We start from the raw sequence: 23666 nt of genomic DNA, 5'->3' as shown, positions 1-23666 counted from the left end.
GAGAAATCACATATACAAATCAAACATGTAGGTCACAAGTTTTTAAAAGAAAAATTATGAATCAAATGAAAAATGTGAGATGACTTTTTTGCAGAAGTTGGTCACTATGGACTTTGAAAACAATATAAAAATAGCACATTTGTGCTCAATCACAATAGGATGGCATACAAAGATAAGGTATTTGTAAGGGTTCCCTACAACATCCAATAGCACCCTGAGGGTTTCTCATGTTTACATTTCTCTAGGTAAAATCCATAGATGAAAAGTCTTTTTTTTTATTATGTACCATTTGGAGAATAATTACTGAGCCCAATGTCATTTTATTTCAAATTGTTCTGGCAGCACTGGAATGCATTCTCACAATTTGATTTCAGGGAAACTTGGTTCTCATTCAGGTAACAATCATAAATCACAGAATTAGAAAAGAGTTATGCAAGGAGGAACTTAAGAAATCATTACAGTTGAACTACTGAATTCTTCAAACTTATAGTGGTGGTATCTTAGACGTAGTTCAAAACCCATATATTGAAGTTTAATATATATTGTAATTGTGCAAGTAAAAATGAATGATTCTATGGGATATCAAGAATTAATTCAAACAAACTGAAAAGAATGAAAAAAAAGTAAAATGTTTCATGGGAAAACTGCTGTCATGAATAAGAATTACAGGCAAAATAATGTCAAATTAACTCGATTACCTGAAAGTCACAATCAATAGGAGGAACTGGACAGTAGCTTTCAAGAAATTATTAAGAAAAACTATATTTATATCATAGAAACAGAAGGCAAGATAGACATTAAAAGAATGCACCAATCACCTCAAAAAGAGATCCCAAAATAAAAAGTCCACAAAACATTATAGCCAAATTTCAAAACTATCTTGTCAAGGAAAAAGTACTGCAAGTGGCTTAAAAGAAACAATTCTTATATCAGCGATCCACAATCTGGATTACACAGGATTTAGTAGCTATACCATTAAAAGATCTGAAGTCATGGAACATGACTCTCAGTATTGGCTCAAAGAAGGAGTAACATAAACAATCAATTGAAAATAGAAATCTATTTTATCTGACAGGGAAAGAAGAGTGAGGGAGATTAAGTGAAGAATGGGAGGGACTGACAGAAGCTGAGAACAGATCAAAGGAGGTGGAAGACTATAATGTCCAGGCTAATTCCCTGGAGAGCCTCAGGATCAGCCAGAGTCAGTATAAATGAAACTCCTTGGTCTTTAGAAGGAGAAGTGAAGGAGGCAGGCAAGCTGCCACATGTCTTGCCAAAGACCTATATTGGATTCTGAGTCCAGAGTCTCCAGCCTCTCTCCTCCTTGTCCTGCTGCCAAGTGACCCTGATCTCTTTCCCCAAGCCCTCCAATCCTTCCTAGGATTACTTCACAACCACCCATTCAGCCCGAGCCAATCATGAGGAGGGCCATCATCTAAATATATATGTTAATAGAGTCATTATCTTACATCGAATAGGTAATTAACCTTAAGTGCTCTCTTGTCTAATTAAAGCATACCTTTTTCAGAGTTTCAGCCCTCTACAGAAGACAAGCAAAACACTGGTGAAAATGGATTAGAGGAAGAAAAGAGGGAAAAATAGGAGGGAAAAAAATAAGATGGAGGGAATACACATTTGGTATTCATAATTGTGAAAGTCAATGGGATAAACTCTCCCATAAAACAGAAGGGGATAGTAGAGTAGCTCAAAAAACAGTATCCCACAATTGACTAGAAACACATCTGAACTAATGAAAATTATACAGAGTAAAGGCAAGGGACTAGAGCAAAATCTATTATACTTTAGCAGAAGTAAAAAAAAAAAAATTAGGGGAAATTGTCATCTCAAAGTCAAAGCAAAAATAGTTGTAATTGAAAGAGATAAGGAAGGAAATTACATCTCGCTATGAATTAATGACCAAATAAAAGACAGAAAACCTTATGAAATATAAAAGAGATCATTTTGATTTTACTGAAGCAAAGTAAAAGTGAAAACAGAAAAAAGAAAACATTGTACACAGTTTTAGCAATATTTTATTTTGACCAATTTTAAATGATTCACCTCGTGGTTTCACAAAGGAAATTACTATCATTTTTGCCTAATCCTAATTGCTGAATGGGCATTGCCTCAGACAAACTGAGGAAAGGAAAAGACCTTAGCTAAAAAGACCTAGGCCTCCCATTGCATCTGGGGATATCTCCAGGCCTGATCTATATCTTGCCACCAGAGCAGCTGGCTCTGCAGGAGAAAGAGAAGCTGGTCCTTTGCACAGCCTTCCCTCACTTAAATTCAATTTACTTGCATGGCATGGCATACCTCCCTGAGATCATGCTGTGCTTTGAGAGTTCTGGACCAACAACCACATGTATATGGAAAGAATGGTACAGTTAGTCTCAATGCATGGGCTGAAGAAGGACTATCTAGAGGACCTTACTGGTGTCATGAATTTATATTTTATTTGGTAAATAATAATCCATAGTTAAGAAGTTCTTTAAAGTATGCAAACAAACTTACTCATCATTTGCAAATTTTAAATACCATATAAATACTATGGCATTTATATTATTATTATTTACTTCATAAGAAAGGTAATATAAACATTATTTGGCCATGATGTAAATAAAGCCTGGCAAGAATAAGAGCTATATTTGGGGACTGCATCAGATAGCTGAGGGGGATACTATGATATGTAAAAGAAAGAGATAATTCACATATAGATGCACAGCCAATACCTGCAGGAAATGCCAGTTTGGGCTATTTGTGTGGGCACAGCACAATACCAATAGAACCTTGAGTATGTCATATTTTAGCTAACAAGTGTCAAAGGAGAATCCATAAGACAGGACTCTTCCTAGCCTTACTTTGCCTCAAGATAAGAGCAAGAATATTATTTAATAGAGGGAGAAATGGAGGTTATGACAGCTTAAATAATTTGCTTTAATTATAACTAATAATAATCTAACATGACTTAAAACTTGTAGGTCCAAATAGATCCATTATTTTGATATGATATGTCACTGATATAATAATTTTTTACAGTAAACAGTTGTATGCTAGTAAATGCTAACAAACTATCTCTCCAAAAAAGATACCTTATACATTTCAATTTAATCTTCATTAGCCACATATTTTCCATCCCTTTCTTAAATCTAGGCAATCAACAAAGCAATAAAACAAGCCCTGAATTGTAGTATATGTCTATTTCTAAAGAGCACAATGCTGAAAATCTATGACAATGAGCTAGAATGAACAGGCTCTAGAATATCCTAGCTTGTGAAATGCTTTATAAACATTTTTAATAGAATCCTCAAATCTGTGCCAAGGTAAGATAAGACACACTGATAGCAAATGCAAGAGATGGGACTGAAACCTGGATCTATCCCATCTCTAAGACTACTATCCTTTTCCGTTTTCCAAGTCATTTTCCCATGGTTGGCAATGGGAAGCCACGGGGAGCATTTAAGTAAAAATATCAAAATTATACCAAAACAAGATTACTCAGTTGGTTTTATGGAAGAGGGGTTGGATAGAGGATAAGATAGAGGATAACCTGGAGTCAGGAGAACAGATAGGACACACTTAAAATAGCCTTAGCAATAAAAATCAGGAACCAAACTGAATTGTTGTTGTGCAAAGCTCATCATAGAGGCTGACACAACAGAGTTGAACTGCTTGCAGAGGGTAAAATAGAAAGGAATCATGAATGAGGAATGATACTGGGATGATTATTAAAAATATTAAAAAACATTTCCCTCTTTTCTTGAGGTTTTTCATATGAAGAAAGGTAATAGATCATAAAGGATATAGAATTTCTATTTGGAGTTTTTAACGTATCAAAATTCTATTTTCTGTACATCAAAAATTCCTCCAGGGTAAAAGAGATATGAAAAACCAGAAGAAAACTGAAACTGTGTAAAACAGATTGAAAAAAGAAGTAGAGAAAATGATTTCCTGTCTTGTCATGTGAAGTAAATTTAGCTGGTTTAGCGTTATGAACTAAATTTAGTTAAACTCAGCACAGTGAAGTCACCCAGAGTTCCCAGAGAAACCCAAACTACAGGACCATGAATGATGCAAGTAAAGTCTGGCAAAGAGAAGAGCTCTATTTGTGGGCTATGTCAGATAGGTGGGGGGAATTCTTTGAAGTGTGAAAAGTGCAGAGAATTCACATATAGATGTACAATCAATACCTGGAGCAAATGTCAAGATGGGTTATTTGTGTGGGCATCTCACAACACCAATAAAATGCTGAATTTCATATTTTAGCAAATGTCAAAAGGGAATCCATGGGATAGAGCCCTTTCTTATTCTGCCTCAAGATGTGAAAAAGAATTTAACTCAAAACTGTCTCCCTGGATATGGAGTCTCACCAAACTGACTTAAGAGAAAAAATATTTCTCATTCAAGAATTAGGCATAAATCACAGAATAAGAGATTAGTGGAGTGAGGAGGGACTTGAGAAATAATTCCTGGTGAATCTTTGAATTCTCAAACTTGGGTATATTATGATATGTTAGTAGATTCAATTCAACAAGTTCATATAAACTTTTTTCCCTTTTTACAATTTAATTTTCTTTATGAATTTTGAGGCTCTACTACTTAGCATACATATGGTTTGATAGCTTAATTTTTAAATGTAATGCCTTTGTTTTTCTCTAATGATAATGATAATTTTGATTTTTACTTTTTCTGAAAGCACTTGTCTTCAAGAGGATTGTGCCCTTTCCCATTAACTGTGCAATTTCATCTATGAGTCCAGATGTATGAGCATACTTTGGCATTCATACTGTCCTACAAGCAAGCTGTCCTCAGGAGTTCATATATTCCTTATCATTGATTAGGAAGACATGTATGTAGGGAGACATATTATTCTCTCAAAGAAGAGCCCCATTGTAACAATTATTCCCGGAATAAACCAGTCTCAAAGTCACTATCCCCTGTTGCAAGCAAGCTTTCTTTCCTTGTAGGAATGCTATTTAGTCACTAGATGAGCTATGGATTCCAATATGATTCAAGGCATAAGCGTCTAGTTTAATTTGTTCATAATAAGTGAGAGCAATAGGTTGAAGAGGGAACACTTGAAGGATTAGCAATCTCTGGGGTTCATTAATAAGGATTTTACCTCATCATACTTTCCTCCTTTATCTTAAAAATTCAGCTGTACTCTTTATATCTTGTGTTTAATTCCCCTTAGAGGAGTTCATTGGGTCTATAAAAAGAAATTTGTCCACATTGCTAATTAATCGTTGATCCTAATTTAGGATCTTCTGTTCTAATAGTTGTAGACTACATACAGGAACATAGTGCCCAGGGAGGAGTATTTTCTTATAAAAAAGTTGCAAGTGTGCAAAGTACTGTTGGTAGATTTGTAAACTGATCCAACCATTCTGGAGAACAATTTGGAATTATATTCAAGGGGCTATAAAAATGGGCATACCCTTTGATCCAGCAATACTACTGTTAGGTCTTTGTGCCAAACAGAGCAGAAAAAGAGGTAGGGGAAGATCTGCTTGTACAGAAATATTTAGAGCAGCTCTTTTTGTGGTGGGTAAGAATTGCAAATCAAAGTGATGCCTATCAATTGAGGAATGACTAAACAAGTGGAGGTTGTGAATTGGTAGGATTATGAGGAAATATTGACAATGACAAACAAAATGATTTCAGACAAATCTGGAAAGTCATGAACTGATGCAAAGTGAAGGGAGCAGAAATAGGAGAACATTGTACATAGTAACAGCAATATTATACAAAAAAGAATTATGGATTATGCAACTATTCTCAGTAATATAATGATTTAAGACAATCCCAAAGGACTCATAATGAAACCTTCTATGGCCACTAGAGAAAGAATTAATATTCTCTGAATACAAATGGAAGCATGCTATTTTTAAGCTTTTAAAATTCTTTTCTTTTTCATACAAAATGACTAATATGAAAACATTGTATATGATTACACATGTATAACCTGTATCAGATTGCTTACTGTCACATGAAAGGGAGAAGAGAAGAAAGGAGGGAGAGATGGAATTTGGAACTCAAAAGAAAAACAAAACTAGAAACATTAAAAATTATTTTTAAAAAAAATTTTTTTTAAAGTTCCAATTGTGTTCTTGGAAGGCTTGGGGGAATAGGTTGCCATACCATTTCCAAGATCAAGGATGATGTTGATCTGATTATGCTCTCAAATTTAGAAAGTATGAGCTGAGGGAAGAAAGACCAGAGAGGTTATACACATGAGTAATAAAAAAGGCAGCAGGGCAGTTAAGTCAGGTATGATTTAAAGAAGACTTAAATGTAGTACATGATATGAAACAACCATTAACCAGGAGGATTGGGTGGGATTTGTGGGAATGAAAGTGATAAGTCCAGCTGAATATGATTTCTACTCTGAGTATTACAGAATTAGTACTTAGGACACCAGAGTAAAGACAAAACAGGAATATCACTGAAAGCAAAGGAAGATAAGAGTTAAAGAAGGCCTAAATGCAGATGGTGGCAATAAAGTAGTAGGGAACAGAACATGAGTAAGAAAAAATGAAAGAATAAAATGAATGGCATTTGGCAATTGACTATATAAATGTATAATTTATGATTCATCTCAAAGAACTTAATATGTAAACCTTCTTTAAAGCTGAATTTGGTTGCAGTTTTACAAGTATTTTAAAAATGAGGTTGTAATGACATCTTCTAAAATCAATATGAAAACTAAGTAAAAGAAAAGGGAAATCCCATTATAAATATTTAGTACTATTTAAGAGAGAGTGACCTTGAGGTAAGATAAACCAAGAACCTGAGACAAAAGGCTCACTGGTCTCCCAGCTCAGCTAGAACCACACTATCACCATGATGTCCTGGACTTGTTACCAGTTGCCCTGTTTCTGCTCTGCTCCAGCACCCTCTGCTTCCTGGGCTGTGACCTGACTCAGGGACTAAAGAAAGACTTCTCCCTTCTCAACCAAATTTTCCTTGCTACCATGTATAAAGGAGAGAACCAACTTCAACTTCCTAAAGGAAGCCATGGAGGGCAGCCGGCTCCAGAGGGAAAGTGCTATGGCCATCGTTCACGAGACCCTCCAGCAGATCTTCACCATCTTCAGCCTGAATACCACTCCTGCTGTTTGGAGTCAAACCCAACTCAGGCAACTGCTCATTGGACTGGATCATCACTTGGACCAACTGGAGCAGTGTCTTGAGCAGGATGTGGAGCAGGAAGAGCCTTCCTTGGGAAGTGAGAACCCCAGACTGGTCCTGAAGAACTACTTCCAAGGGATAAGGGCACTGAGTATAGCCACTGTGCCTGGGAGATCGTGAGGGGAGAGATCCAGAGAGTCCTTCTATTCATGAATAAACTAACAAGAAAACTCAAGGCCTGAGGAAGAAAACAGACTTTCTGTTCTTTAAATAATTGGCTGCTTCCTAAAAATAAGCAGTAATTTGAAAGAATAGTTTCCACATCACTGAAAATCATCTGTTTTTATTGAATGGTGTTAAGATAATATAAATTGCCATTACTGTTTTGAAAAGGGACTTTGAATACAGAAAATCATCATCTTTGTTCAATAACTGACAATTTTATAATTTGTGGTGTTGGATTTATTGATCTATTTAGTTATTTACATTATTTATTTTTATGCTTATGCTTATATTTATTTTTCACAGAAGGAACATTTTGGGAGTATTTATATTGTCTATCATTACTAAAGAACTCTATTTTACTAATAAAACTATTTTATTAATAAACTTCATGTGAAAAGGCTGATTTAATAATTTATAAGAGTTCAGAGAAGATTGAGTACAAAAATGAAAATCAACAAGCACTTAATAAAACATCCAAGAGGGAGGCAATGTGCTAATCAGATATATATAAAGCTGGAAATGACACAGTCCTTGTCCCTTCAGATGAGCTGCAATGTAATGAAAGGATACAACAAGTGTGCAAAAGACGTGTGTCCCAAAGCAAGATGTAATAGACACAAAGCAGTAGAGCTCTGAAAAGTTATGACAACCCTAGAAACTGAATTATAATTATAAAGTGATTAAAATGTCCATTCTCTTTGGCTGAGAAATTCCATTAGCAAGTTTATACCTCAATGAAGCCATTGATAAGAAGAAAATCTCCAGTTATGAAAAAATATTTACAGGGGCACTTTTAGGGAAAGAAAAAAATTGGAAACAAAGTAGGTGGTCATTGAGTAAGAAATGGCTAAACCAGAGCCATTGGATATATTGTAGCTAGTTACATTCCTAATTACTACCTGAACTACATTAAAAATATAACTGGAAAATACTTGACAAAATAAAATAAAAATACAATAGATATTTTAATACATAGACAATGTTAATACGTTATTTTCTCAGTCAATATATGTCCAGTTTTCACCTTTATTTTCTTCATGTGTAAAATGGAGAAAATAATGGTGCCTATCTCACAAAGCTGTTTTTGTGAAAATCAAAGTAAAAAACACATGTAAAGTGTTACATAAATACAGCTATTATCATTATTATTATTCATTTGTTGTCATTTCTTATTAGAAGATGACTCATATTGATTGTTCCCATAGTGGGGAATTTAAAGGGTAAATACACAGCTATCAAAAATGGTAAAGGATAATAGAATAGTACATAGGAAACTTGTAATGGGCTGAGGCTTGAGTTGATGCACTGAGGTCCCAAGCACATGAGGCTAAATAGTAATTGGACCATACTCTATTAATATATAAGCTTGGAGAAAGAATGGCCCCCGCCCACTCTTTGTGCAAGTCCTGATGTGTTGTATAGGAAATGACGATTTTGGTGGGTGGAGGCAGGGGAGTGGAAAAGGAAGGGGAAGGAGGGACTGCTTGCATTGTGATTGTGACAGCCGGCCCTTCAGCTCAGATCCCCCTCTGTTAGCTGGTTTCCTGTCGCAGCTGCCCATATTGCTATAGCAATCTTTCTTGCCCATATTGCTATCGCAATCCTTATTCACCTCTTCACTTCAATAAAGATTGAAGATTTTTCCCTTAACCTGAATTCCTGACTCCAGCTGATTTTAAATACGCAGTCATTACAGAAACTGGCTAAGGCATGTGTAATGATGAATGAAAAAAAAAAGCTTTTTAGGGTCTCACAGGATTTGATATTTCTCTATTTCATTTGACTTCCAACTTGCCATTTTCTGTTTAGGCACAATTCTTTTAGCTCAGCCCTGTATTCTTGTTCATCATGTAAGAAGTTGGAACTGTCATACATTCATGAAGAGATGAAGAATAATATCTTTTTTCCATGACTCACTGATGGAATTTCTATATTAACAGTTTTCTTTCTTTTCAGGTAAGGCTTGGGGGAAGAGGAGCATATGGAATAGAAGAAGGGAAAAGAATAATATATGCTGCTCATTAACTTTAAGGTTTTTCTTTTTCTCATTTGACCCTAAAAATCTTAATGTAATGGAACCACTACATTTCATACCAGGAGACCTACTGCATACTTTTATCACTGATTACCTGGCTCAGGAATACTTATCTGGTCTCTCTTTGCTTCAGTTTTCTCATGTCTAGACTGAGGGGATTAAATCTGGCAAATACCCAAGTCTCCTCTGTCTAGAAAGTTTTTGATATCTGAATTTGATTGATTTATTTTATGAGGATGCTTGCTTCTTTGAAGTCATTACGTATATCTACCTCTCTTCTCTCTGGAACCCATGCTTTCATCTGGAGCTTTCCTCTGCAGATAGCAGCAAGTCTTGCTCATAGTCTTCTTGAAAGCCTACAATAGACAATGATGTAAGGTAATACTTTGATTTATTCTAAAGAGATTATATTTTTTTATAATCAGCATCTGGGCTCTTCACATGTTTGTTATGGATTAAAGTTGGGTCCCTTCTTGTGGTTGTTTATATAAAGAAATGTGATAGTTTAAATTCCATAAATCTTCTGAGCTGAGGTTATAGCTAAAGACTGCCATGCTTGGAGCTTTAGGAGCTTTATGGTCACAATGGGATTAAGTGTGATAAATAAAGAGAGGCTAGGAAAGCTGTATGAACTGATTTAAGTGAAGTTTACAGAATGATAAAAAAAAAACACCAAACAACTTATAATATAAATATAAAAAAATACTTAAACCTCCATCAAGCTCATAAAAATTGAGTGCTACAAAATTTAAGTAATCACATTTGAACTCAAGGAATAGAAATGAGAAGACAAAGTTCCCCATTTCTTTGTAGAAATGGGGAATCATTGGTAGAATAATTTATACAAAAGCCATACTTTTTCAATACATGTTTAATTTTGCTGACTTTTTAAAATTCTGTGCTTTTCTTCTTTAATATAAGGGCTAACTCTCTGGAAACCAATGGTAAGATGAATACAATGAGAAATGTAGGTCATATTAAAAAAGAATGGAAGCTCGAGGGCAGGGACTCTCTTTGTTTTTTAATTAGCAAGGTCAGCACATAGCACAGTGTTCATTATTCAGCAATAGCTTCATAAATGCTTCTCCAAAGGCAGTTCCAAAAAGGCAGAGTAAAGGCAATACGATAGCTCCCAACATTTTCCTCCAAACAACTTTAAACCGTGCTACAAAAAGAATTCTAGAACAGTATAACCATCAAAACGATGGGATGAGATCTTTTTCCAGTCCAAGGCAACTTAGGAGTTCAGTAGAAGAGGTATTTCTGGGCAAGGACCAGTCCATAATGCAAGCAACAGCAACAACAGTATGGGTTTTGGAGATGATGCAATTGTTACAACAAAGGCCTAGGAATAGTTTTGTCAGTTCTTTGCCACTATTTGGACCTTTTGTTAGAAATAATTCATTTGGACCCTTCTCTATTCCATTCAGAATTAATAAGTTTAATATTTTACAAAGACCACAAAGAGATAGATAAGTTCTTATAGTGCATCTCACACTTTAATGTAAAGTTCACTACTTGTTTACCAATTATGAAACTCACTTGTACAACCACAAGAATGCTGACAAAGATATATCTAACCAGTTTTCTCAAATTCCCTGTCCAAACATAACATGAATAGGATTTTTTGATGTTTAAGAAAGTTGCCCAACTTAAATTTGTATCTCTGGACCATTCTCTCTTGTCTAAAATGACCAGGTGACCACCTTATGACCACTTAGTCAGTTAAGATGCCCCATGCTTCATGAACCACCAAGCCTCCAAATTTGACATACCAGTTCTAGCTGATGCATCATTTTTTTTGGCCCGTGAAGCAATATCTATCAATAAATAGGATTCTGCACTTTGAATAGCCTCTTTAGAATGTTCAAGTATCAAAACTTGTATTAAGTTTTATAAAAATAAGGTGAATGAAGGAAAGATCTCAGAAGATGAGGAAAATCTGATATCCACTTTAATAGGGGGGACCATGTACCTTTTAATAAAGTACTATTGGCTTGAAACTCTGCCTCATTGGTTTTCTTTTAGGCTGAGCAATTATAATCAATCACCACATTTTAAATTTTGCTCATATCTTGTTGCTATTGTTTGAATTTCAAAAATTATATTAAACATTTGTGGTATAAATTTGCAGCTTACTATTATAATAGCTTTACTATTATATTTGTTTCATCTCATTGTTGAAAAGAGCCAGCCATGTCCATCAGAACTGATCATCATATAGTATTATTGTTGAAGTATATAATGATCTCTTGGTCCCACTCATTTCACTCAGCATCAGTTCATGTAAGTCTCTCCAGGCCTCTCCACAACCAGTGTTCTGCCTGAACTCCTAATGTTTTTATTCATTCTGTTTGCCCCTAGGCACAACATCGGCTTGTTTGTGAGAGAAATCTAGAGTTCTTCGAATTTTTTGACCTAGTTCCTCGTCTTCCCAGAATCCTTTCCATTCCTTTCTTAAATGTAGGCAATCAAGAAAGTAATAAAATTCTGTATCCCTAAGAGATCATAAAAAGAGGAAAGGTTCTATACGTACCAAAAAATGTTTGTAGCAGCCTTTTTTGTAGTGGCAAGGAACTGGAAAGTGAGTGGATGCCCATCAGTTAGAAAATGGCTGAATAAGTTACAGTATATGAATGTTATGCAATATTATTGTTCTGTAAGAAACGATCAGCAGGATGATTTCAGAGAGGCCTGGAGAGACTTACATGAATTGATGCTGAGTGAAATGAGCAGAACCAGGACATCATTGTACATGGCAACAAAGTATGTGATGATCAGCTGTGATGGACTTGGCTCTTTTCAACAATGAGGTGAATCAGACCAATTTCAATAGACTGGTGATGGAGAGAGCCATCTACACCCAGAGAGAGGAGGGACTGAATGTGGATCACAATATAGTATTTTCACCTTTTGGGGACTGTATGGTTTTTTTTTCTTTCTCATTTTTCTTTTTGATCTGATTGTTCTTGTGATAATTATGGAAATATGTATAAAATAACTGCACATATTTAATATATATTGGATTGCTTGCTGTCTAGGAGAGGCAGGGAGAGGAATGGAGAAAGAAAAATTTGGAATACAAGGTTTTGCAAAGGTAAATGTTGAAAACCATCTTTTCATATATTTTGAAAATAAAAAGCTATTATTTTAAAACAAAACAAAACAAAGCAATAAAATAAACTCTGCTGCTATATTGTTTGCCTATTTCTGATGCATGCATATTCGTGTTGAAAATTTATGAAAATGGGCTGGTATGAAAAGGCTCCAGAATATTGAGGTTTGTGAAGCACTTTATCTACTTTATTTAATAAAATCCTCAATTCTGTAGCAGAGTAACACAGGTCACACAATGAACAAGAGCAAAAGATAGGATTTAAATCAGTGTCTCTCCCATTTCCAATTTTAGTATTCTTTTCACTTTTCCAAGTTATTTCCTTTCTAGTATTCTTTTCTCTTTTCCAAGTCATTTCCCCAGGTATGCAATGGGAAGCCAATGGGAGTGTTTGAATAAGAGTGTCATGTTTAGGGGCAGCTAAGATGGTACAGTGGAAAGAGTACCAAACCTGGAGTCAGGAGGACCTGAGTTCAAATTAAGCCTCAGACACTACTTATAGCTGTGTGACCCTGGGCAAGTCATTTACCTCCTTCTCCCACTTCCTCCCTCCCCCCATCAAAAAAAGTGTCATGATTATACCAATATAAAATTACCTAGTCAGTTTTATGGAGGAAGGATTGGACACACAAAAACTTGGAGTGAAAAAAAAGTTAAAAGACAAATAGCTTTTGTAAGGAAAAAAGTCATTATCTAAAAGAATGGTTATTATGTAAGTTGACACAAATTAAATGCAAGGTACACTATAGAGGCTGACACAACAGAACTGGGGAATCAACTGCTTGCCAAAGGTGAATGATTCCCCAAGGAATCAGGAATGTCACTGGCACTATTAACAAAATTAGAGCAATTTCTCTTCCTTCTTGAGGTTTTTCAAATAAAGAAATGCAATAGATTTCAGAGAATATGGAATTTATGTTTAGAGTTTTTAAACATCAAAATTCCATTTTCTTTACATTAAAAATTCCTCAAGGATAAATGAGATATGAGAATCAAAAGGAAACTGTACTCATGTCAAACATATTGAAAAAAGAAGTAGAGGAAGGAGTTTCCCTTCTATTCATGTAAAGTACATTTATTTGAGGTAAACCCAGTGATGTCCGCAACTTAGGGTATCTAGAGAAACTCATACTACAAGGTTATGATGTAAGTTAGATCTGATGAGCAAAAGAGCCATTTTGGGGAGCTAGGTCAGAGAACTGAAGGGGATTCTGTGAAGGGTACAGATAATTCACACATAGATGCACTATCAATAACTGGAAGAAATACCAAGATGGGCTATGTGTGAGGGTACCCCACAATACCAATAGAATCCTGAGTGTCTCATGTTTTAGTAGATGTCAAAGGGAAATCCATGGGACAGCATCCCTGCCTTACTCTGCCCCATGAAGAGATTAAGAATTGAGCTCAAAATTGTCTCTCAGGAAATGACTTCACAAGGAACCTGCTTCTCATTCAGGGACCAGGCATACATCACAGAATAAGAAAATACTGGAGCAAGTCAGGACTTGAGAAATAATTCCTGGTGAATTAGTGAATCCTCAAACTTAGACAAATTATGATTCAATTCAACAAGCTCATGTAAATGTCTTTTTTGTGATTCAGTTAAATTTTCTAATATAAAGTGCATATAAGGTTTTAATTGGTTAATTTTTATGCTTCCATTAAGTATAGTGCCTTTGTGTTTTTCTAATCGTAATAATAATTATTATTTTTGCTATGTGTACAAGCACTTGCCATCTAGGTGATTGTATACTTTCCCATTAACTTTGAAAGCTCAGTCAAGAGTCCATACATGTGTGCGCACGCACAAACACACACACACACACACACACAATATATATATATACATATATATATATGGTCACACTATTCTGCAGAGCTCTCCCCAGGAGCTCTCATGTCTCTTCTCATGGACCAGGATGTTATGTGGGGAAATATAGTATTCTGTTAGAGAAGGGATCCCTGACTGCACCAACTATTATAAGAATAAATCTATTTTAAAAATTCACTATCCCCTACTGCAACCAGACTTTATTTCCCTGTGGGAATGCTATTTAGTCCCTAGATAATCCAAAGCATAAACATGAACTACAATTCGTCCATACCAGACAAGGGCATGTAGGGTGGTGATGAAAAGTTTAAGAGTGAACACTTTAAGGCTTAGCAGTCTCTGGGGTTCATCCATAAGGATTTCATTCATTAGGTTGCTTTCCTGTTTTGTCTTATAAATCCACTTGTAATTGTTCTATATCTAGTACCTAATTCCTCTTGGAAGATCTTATTGGGCCTGGAGAAAGGATGTTGTTCACATTGTTGATTAATCCCTTAAGCCGAATTTAGGATCTTCTGGATCCTAATATTTGAAGACAATATATTAAGTAAGTGCTGGCCAGGGAGAATTATTTTGTTATGAAAATTACAGTGCAGTTGGTAGAGTGATTCCACCAAATGATTCAACATTCTGGAGAATAATTTGTAACTATGTGCAATGTTATAAAACTTTGACCCAGAAATACTACTGCTATATCCCAAGTAAATCATAAAAAAGGAAAGACCAGCTTGACAGAAATATTTATAACAGCTTGTTTTATGGTAGCTAAGAACTGGAAATTGAAGGGATAGCTATCTATTGGAGAATGGCTCAATGAGGTATGTTATATGATTGTGATGAAGTATTATTTTGCTATAAAAAGTGAAAAGCAATATTATTTCAGAAAAAACAGGAAAGACTTACATGAACTGATGAAAAGTGAAGTGAACAGAATCAGGAGAACACTGGACATGGTAACAGCAATACTGTACAATAAAGAATTGTGATTGACTTGGCTATTCTCAGTGATCCAAAACTATGCCAGGGGACTCATGATGAAATATGCTCTCTGCTTCCAGAAAAAGAACTGATAGTTTCTGAACACATCCAGAAGCATACTATCTTTTTAATTTTTTGTCTTCTTATATAAAATGACTAACATGAAAATGTTTTACATTATTGCACATGTATAACTAATATAAGATTGCTCATAGTCTTTGGAAAAGCAAGGATAAGGAGGAAAAGATACAATTTGGAATTCAAAACTTTAAAAAATGTTAAAAATCACTTTAACATATCATTTGAAAAGTTATAAGGTATTCAGGGAAGTATTGGGAGAAGAGACTGCCATATGATTTTTAAAAACAAAGGCAGAAAAAAAAATATATTCCTAATAAAACAGAAGGGCAATGAAATCAATTAAGACTGGAGAAAGGTTTAGGTGTAGCATATTATATAAGACAACCATTAATCAAGAGGGCAAGATCATAGGATGGGAATTTCAGGAATAAAAAGGTTAAGATCAGCAGAAAAGAATTTCTACTTTGAGTATTGGAGAACTGGTAAATAGGAGCCATAAAGTGAAGTGAAGAAAGGAATATTATTGAAACCAAAAGAAGACAAAACTTAATAAAGACCTAAATGCATGTGATAGCAATGGAAGTAGTAGGGAGACAACAGGAGTAAGAAATATTTCAGGAATAAAATAATAATAATAAATGATAATGAATAAATACTAGCATTTACCAAAGATTATGTGTCCTATAAGGGAATGAGACAAAATTGTAAAATAGGATGTCTCATCTCAGAGTTAAAACTGTAAATTTAAGGTTTGAATTTGGTTGCAATTTCAAAGTTTTAAAATAATTATTTTAAAAACTTGCTGAATCAATTCACTATGCTTCTTCCTGGATATACAGAAATGCAAAAAGTCATAGTTACTCTCCTCAGACAAGGAGAGTAACTGCAAAAGAAGCATACCACTAATGCTTAAATAAGTATATTCAATGGTAGGATGCCTTAGAGACAAGAATTTTATTTTCTCTACATCAAAAATTTCTTAATAGTATAATGCATGTTAATTGCATTGAAAACAAAAGAAAGAATGAGTTTTTCCCCTTCTCTCTGGCCAAGAGGAAGAAATTCAATTGAGAGAACCCCAGAATAGTTAGCTCAGCAACTCAAAGTGCCCACCAAAGCCAAAATACAGGGCCATAATGTAAGTATAAGGCCTGGATTATAAGTAAGCAAAAGAACTGTATCAAAAGACTGGAATGTCAAGGAAGACACCATAGACTGTGAAGAGAATGGAAAATTAATATTTTCATGCTCAATCACTATCTGACATACCAAGATAAGTTATATGTATGGACATCCTACAACTTCTAGTAGCACCCTGAAGGTTTCATATGTTTGCAGTTCTCTAGGCAAAATCCACGGACTGAAAGTCCTTCCCTTATCATGTACCATTTAGAGAGTAAAAACTGAGCCCAATCTCATTTAATTAAAGGTGTTCTAGTATCAGTTGAATGCATTCTCACAAATCTGACTTTAGAGGAAACTTGGTTTTCATTTAGTTAAGAACCATAAATTACAGAAACAGAGAAGAAGAAATTAAGAAATCATTCCAGTTGAATTATTGAGTTCTTCAAACTCTTGACTTATGGTGATATGTACTTAAACATAATTCTAAAAGTATATATTAAATATCTGTTATGTATAAGGTCTCTTTGGGATTTTCCCTCATTAGACTATGAGTTCCTTGAGAGTAGAGACTGTGGTTTTTTATGTTCCTGAAAACAATTTTTAGTACAGCTTAGGTACTTAATCAGTCCTCTGAAATATATTTAATATTCATGTATGTGTGTGTATGCATGTATATATGTATATTTAGGGATGTATGTATATGTGTGTATATATACATATATTATATATATATATATATATAAAGAACAGAGAATATCTGTTGTTTTGCATTATGCTGAAAAATGTATGGTTCAAGTAAATCTGAAATAAAATTCCTTCTCACACTTCTGGGAGCCAGGATGGTGAAGCAAGCAGTGAATCACATGTAATTCTCCCAAGATCACCTCCAAACAACCATAAAAGAATGTCCCAGGACAAATACTAGAACAGAGCTAGTGAGAGGACAGAATGAAATAATCTTTGAGCCCAAGAAATTTGAAAGGTTGGCAAGAGATGTCTGACTTACTTGGGTAAAGGAGGAATACAGTCCAGAGCAGGAAATGTCCCAGCAAGCCTGTAGCAAGTTCCAACTCAACAAACAGTGGAAGTTCCTGAGCCCTAGTGTAGTAGACAGGAAAACACCAACACCAGGCCATGGGTAGTGGTCTCAAGCTCAGAACGAACTCATTAAAGAGCTCAAAAAAGAGCTCAAAAAATTGTTTAAGAGATATTGAAGAAAACTGGGTAAGAAATGAGAATGATGCAAGAGAATTATGAAAAAAAATCAACAGCTTAGAAAATAAAACATTTGTTTAAAAAAAATAGAATTGGCCAATTGGAAAAGGATATACAAAAAACCACTTGAGAAAACAAACCTTAAAAAGTACAATTGGCCAAATAAAAAATAAAATACAAAAGCTAACTGGCAAACACAACTGTTAAATTGTTAGAATTGAGCAAGTGGAAGTTTGCTTATATAGAGATATAGAATATCTCTATAAGACATCAATCAAACGCAAAAGAATGAAAAATATGGAAGAAAATGAAAAAGATCTTGTTGAAAAACAGCTTATCTGGAAATTAAAATGCAGGACAAAGAATGTCACACTAACTGGACTTTTATTATGGACTAACCATAATAAAAAAGAGGACCTGGAAATCAGCTTTCAAGAAATTATTAAGGAAAGGTGACCTGGTAAGCTGGAAAGGCAGGGCAAAATTGGCATTGAAAGAATTTACCAATCACCTCAGGAAAGAGATCCCAAAATAAAATCTTTAAGTAATGTTATAGTCAAATTTCAGAGCTATTGGATCAAGGAAAAATATTTCAAGTGACCAGAAAGAAATAATTCATATACCAAGGAGCCACAATCTGAATTATGGAGGATCTAGTAGCTGCAACATTAAAAGATCAGAGGACACAGAACATGATATTCTGGAAAGGCAAAGCAGCAAGGGACACAAAAAAGAATTACCTGTCTGGCTAAATTAAGTATAACACATCAAGAGGAAAAATGGTCATTCAATGAAATAGAAGGATTTCAAGTTTTCTTAAAGAGCAAACTATAATTAAGCCAAAAATCTAATCTCTAACATCAAGACCCAAGAGAAGCATAAATAGGTTTAAGAAAAAAAAAGAAGAAGAAAAGAAAAGAAGGGATTCAACAGAGATAAACTATTTACATCAGAATATGGGAAGATGATACTTGTAATTCTCAAAAATTGTATCAATAATAGTATAGCTAAAAAGAATATAACTAGAGAGAGGATATGAGGATAAGGGAATGACATGAAAATAATTAATGGATGAGAAAGGGCAGTATACTGGGTACAGAAGGAATGGAGAGGTTAAAGAGGGTAAATTATTTCACATGAAGAAATGCAAATTACCTATTGCAATGGAGAAGAGGAGGATGGGCATCAAGTGAACCTGATTCTCAGCAGTATTGGCTGAAAGAGGGTATAATATATAAAATCAGTAGAAAATGGAAATCTATCTTACCTTATGCAGAGATTAAGTAAAGGATTGGAGTACAGAAGGGAGAACAGATTGGGAAAGTGGAAGACAAGAGCAAAACACTGATGAAAAGAGAAAGGGAAACAGAAGAGAGAGGACAAACAGGAGAAGAAATAGGACAAAAAGAAATACACAATTAGTAATCAAAACTGTAAAGGTGAATGGGATGAACTCTCCCATAAAACAGATGTGGCTATCCATATCTGTGGCTATTCAGCAGAATGTGATCAAATACCAGAATCCTACAATATGTTACACATGAAGCAGAGAGAGACGCACACAGGTGGTACAGAAACAGAATTTATTATGCTTCACCTGAAATAAAAAATAAATAAATAAAGCAGTAGTAGTAATTCTGATCTCCAAAGTTAAAGCAAAAATAGAGCTAATTAAAAGAGATAAGAAAGAAACTAATCTTGCCAAGAATCCATGAGCAAGTAAGAGATAGAAAACATAATGAAATGAAAAATAATTTTGATTATACTAAAATTAAAAGTTTTTGTACAAATAAGAGCAATGCAACTGAGATCAGAAGGAAAGCAGAAAGCTGAGGAAACAATCTTGATAGTATGTTGTTCTGATAAAGGTCTCATTTCTCAAATACCACGAAAAACTGAGTGAAATACAAACCATTCCCCAATTGATAAATGGTGAAATGATATGAACAGGCAGTTTTCATATGAAGAAATCAAAGCTACCTATAGGCATGTGAAGGAGTTCTCCAAATCACTTTTGATTAGAGGAAATGCAAATTAAAACAACTTTGAGTTATCAACTTTTACCTATCAGATTGACTAATGTGCCCCCCAAAAAACAAAAACAAAACAACAACAACAACAAAAAAAAAAAAAAACCCACCAAATGTTGGAAAAATAAAGGACAATTCAGACACTGTTGTTGGAATTGTGAACTGATCCAACCACTCAGGAGAACAATTTGGAACTATGTCCAAAGAGCAATCACATTGTGCATTCATACCCTTTGAGCCAACAATTTCACTACTAGATCTGCATACCCCAGAGAATATTAAAAAGGGGTATGATCTACATATGCAAAAAGATTTATAGCAGCCCTTTTTGTGGTAGTAAAATATTAGAAATTGAGGGGAGCCCATCATTTGCAGAAGAGCTGAACAAACTATGGTCTATGACTGTACTAGAATAATCTTGTGTTAAAAGAAATGATGAATAGGCAGATTTCAGAAATGTAAAGTGAAATGAGCAGGAATAGGAAAACATTATACACAATATTAGCAACATTGTATGATGATGAACATGTATGATTCAGTTCTTCACAGCAACACCAATGACCCCTAGACAAGTACAAAGTACTCATGAAGGAAAATACTATCCACATACAAATAATAAACTGATGGATTCTGAATACAGTCCGAAGCATATTTTTTCATGTATTTTATTCTTTTTTGTGGATTTTTGTTTTATTTTGTGTATTTTCTTCCTTCTTTCACAACTGTGATTAATATGGAAATACATTATACATGATAGCATATATAAAATAATTTATGTCAAATTGTCAACCATATTCAGAAGGAAGAAGAGGGAATGAGAAAGAAAAATTTGAACTGAAAATCTTGTAAAAACGAATGCTAAAAATTGTCTTGATTTGTAATTGGGAAAATATACAAAAAATTTATTATATATATACATGCACATATAATACACATTTTGAAATTTATGCCCCACCTCCAAAAGAGCTTTATTACTGTGTAATTTTAAGCAAGTCACTTTACCTGTTTTCCTTAGTTTCCTAATCTGTAAAGATATAAAAAAACAGCATCCACTTCTCAAGGTTGCTGTAAAGATCATATGCCTAGTACTCTTTGACCCAGCTGTTTTTCTACTGGACTTATAGCCCAAAGAGATCTTAAAGGAGGGAAAGGACCCACATGTGCAAAAATGTTTGTGGCAGCCCTGTTTGTAGTGGCTAAAAACTGGAAATTGAATGGATGCCCATCAATTGGAGAATGGTTGGGTAAATTGTGGTATATGAATGTTATGGAATATTATTGTTGTATAAGAAATGGCCAGCAGGATAATTTTAGAGAAGCCTGGAGACTCTTACATGAACTGATGCTGAGTGAAATGAACAGAACCAGAAGATCATTATACACAGCAACAACAAGATTATATGATGATCAATTCTGATGAACATGGCTCTCTTCAATATTGAGATGGTTCAGATTGGTTCCAATGATCTTGTGATGAAGAAAGCCATCTACTACCCAGAGAGATAGGGGAAATGAGTAGGGATCACAACATAGCACTTTCACTCTTTTTGTTGTTCTTTGCTTGCATTTTTATGTTCTTTCTCTTTTTTTTTTTCCTTTTTGAGCTGATTTTTCTTGTGCAGCAAGATAATTGTATAAACGTGTATGCATATATTGGATTTAACATTTTTTTTAAATGTGTTTAACATTTATTGCGTTACTTGCCATTTAGGGAAGGGAATGGGGAGAAACTGGAACACAAGTTTTTTGCAAGGGTCAATGCTGAAAGATTATCCATGAGTATGTTTTTAAAACAAAAAATTTTAATTAAAAAAAAGGAAAACACAGAGAGAGATTACATGTCTATAAAGTACATAGTGCCTGGTACATGGACTAGACAAATGTTAGCAAATGTAAATGTCCTATATTGATTTTGAATGCAATTAATATAGAATACCAGAAGTAATAATTTTCTATATAAGATATTTTGGAAATATATTTGATTGGTAGTAATTTTTCTTTTATATTTTAAATACATAGTATTATGTACATGATTATTGTTTCTAAAATTTTTTCCTAAATTATCATAAGTATTTTAAGAAAAGTAATTCTTCTTTTTCTCTAAGTACTGTTAAAGTATGAATTGATCAATGTGGTCAAAATGTGTGAAATCTATTAAATATTTTATAAGGCATGTCAACTAGACCAAACTGATCTGTGGATGGTTAGAGTTGAACAGAGTAGACTAGAGAGAGAAGAGTCAGAAATCAAACAGAAGTTTAATTTCAAAATCAGGGAAATGGATCATAAGCAAGAGACAATTTAGACATATGTGCTTGTGTCCCACTTCTAGTGAGGGGATCTGAGGTAATGTAGGGAGATCTCAATACTTATACCAATGGCTACACAATAAATTGTATCCCTGATAATGAGTGGTAACAGCAACAGTGAGACAAGTTTGATTCTAATAGAGCTTCGTGGCCAGAACATGGGTATTTGTCCAGTGCTTGTTGAAGCTCAGAACACCTGGTGCTGCTCAAAACAATACAATAATTATGTGATTTTGCCAGAGGGTGAGATCATCCGGAGGATGAGTGCAAAGAATTGTTGTTTTGCCAAATTCAGTCCACAGCCTGCTTGCTGGGCCTTGGTTCTGGAAAACAGGGTGTCTCCTAACATTTTACAAGTATATTTGCTTTGAAAGGGATTATAATAATAATTTTTGATTGGGAGAAAAAAAGTAGCATGGACTCCTTAAGTTGTCCTCCTCTGTGAGAAACCTTGAATCTTTTCACTTGGGTAGTCATAAGATCTTATCATCAAGCCTGCTGAAAGCCTATGATAAAATTCTGAAGTACTGAAGTTTGAGAACATAGCATTTCTAGGGAAACAAGCAAGTTTGCTTATTGTAAAGAGTCAGTGTCAACTGGGATTATTTGACCATCATCACTCATGAAAAATTATGAAATTATACTTGTTAGTATGAGGCTGCTAGATGAATCAGTGGATAAATCACTCAGTGTGGAGTCAGGAAGACTCAAGCTCAAATGTGGCCTCCAACACATATTAGTTTTGTAAACCTGGGAAAGTCAGTTAACCCTTGTTTACCTTAATCCACTGGAAAAGGAAATAACAAACCACTCCAATTTCTTTGCCAAGAAAAGTATGGTTCATGAGGTCATTGAAAAGTTGGTTACACCTGAACAACTGTAGTGAAATTACATTTTTGAGACAACTTAGTAAACTATACCTTACAAAGATTTTAGTTTTACGTTAAGGGTAAACAGGTGATACAATTGGAGGCTAACTATTGTTAGCATTTATTGGGGGGTTGACGTCAATTACCAATAATTCACTGTATGTGTGAAATTCTAGAATGCTATTTTAAAATTGTAAACAAATGACAAAAAAGATGTCTGTCCTTATATGTGTTTGTGGTTAAATAAATAAATATTAAAACATGAAAATAATTATAAACTAGCCCTAAGTTATGTTTAGTAAAATTTTGCTATTTGGGGTAAAATCTCGTGGGACATATATAAAAAACAAGACATTATACATACATATTAATTTGGATTGTTGTTTATATAGATGTATATATATATAAAATATGGATTGTTATTAAGTCCACCATTCAAGGTGGATATATGCTGCTCAAAGGGAGCATAGTCCAAGAGTTTTTGAGCATATTGATGTATGAAGCAATGAATAGCAACTGCCCAACAAACAAGGAGTAGCCCTCATCAGCTTGGAATTGGACCCCAAGTACAGGGGGAGACAGACTTTTCAATGTTAAAAGTTAAATATTTTAAAATGAGAAAAAAATTTAAATATTAAAAACAATTAGTCAAACAAGACCAATCAAATAAAAGGAAAGAATAAAACATTAGGCAATCTAATGTCTAATTGGATGAAAGA

At 34.4% G+C, this 23666-nt stretch overlaps 1 pseudogene; it reads left to right on the top strand.

The window, feature by feature from the left end:
- The first annotated feature begins 6843 nt into the window (after positions 1 to 6843).
- Positions 6844 to 7373, top strand: LOC127544830 (interferon tau-like; annotated as a pseudogene).
- The last annotated feature ends 16293 nt before the right edge of the window (positions 7374 to 23666 follow it).

This window comes from Antechinus flavipes, chromosome 1, assembly GCF_016432865.1.
Source record: "Antechinus flavipes isolate AdamAnt ecotype Samford, QLD, Australia chromosome 1, AdamAnt_v2, whole genome shotgun sequence".
NCBI lineage: Eukaryota > Metazoa > Chordata > Mammalia > Dasyuromorphia > Dasyuridae > Antechinus > Antechinus flavipes.
The sequence above is the reverse complement of the archived record's forward strand: the minus strand, read 5'-3'. Positions and strand labels throughout refer to the sequence as shown.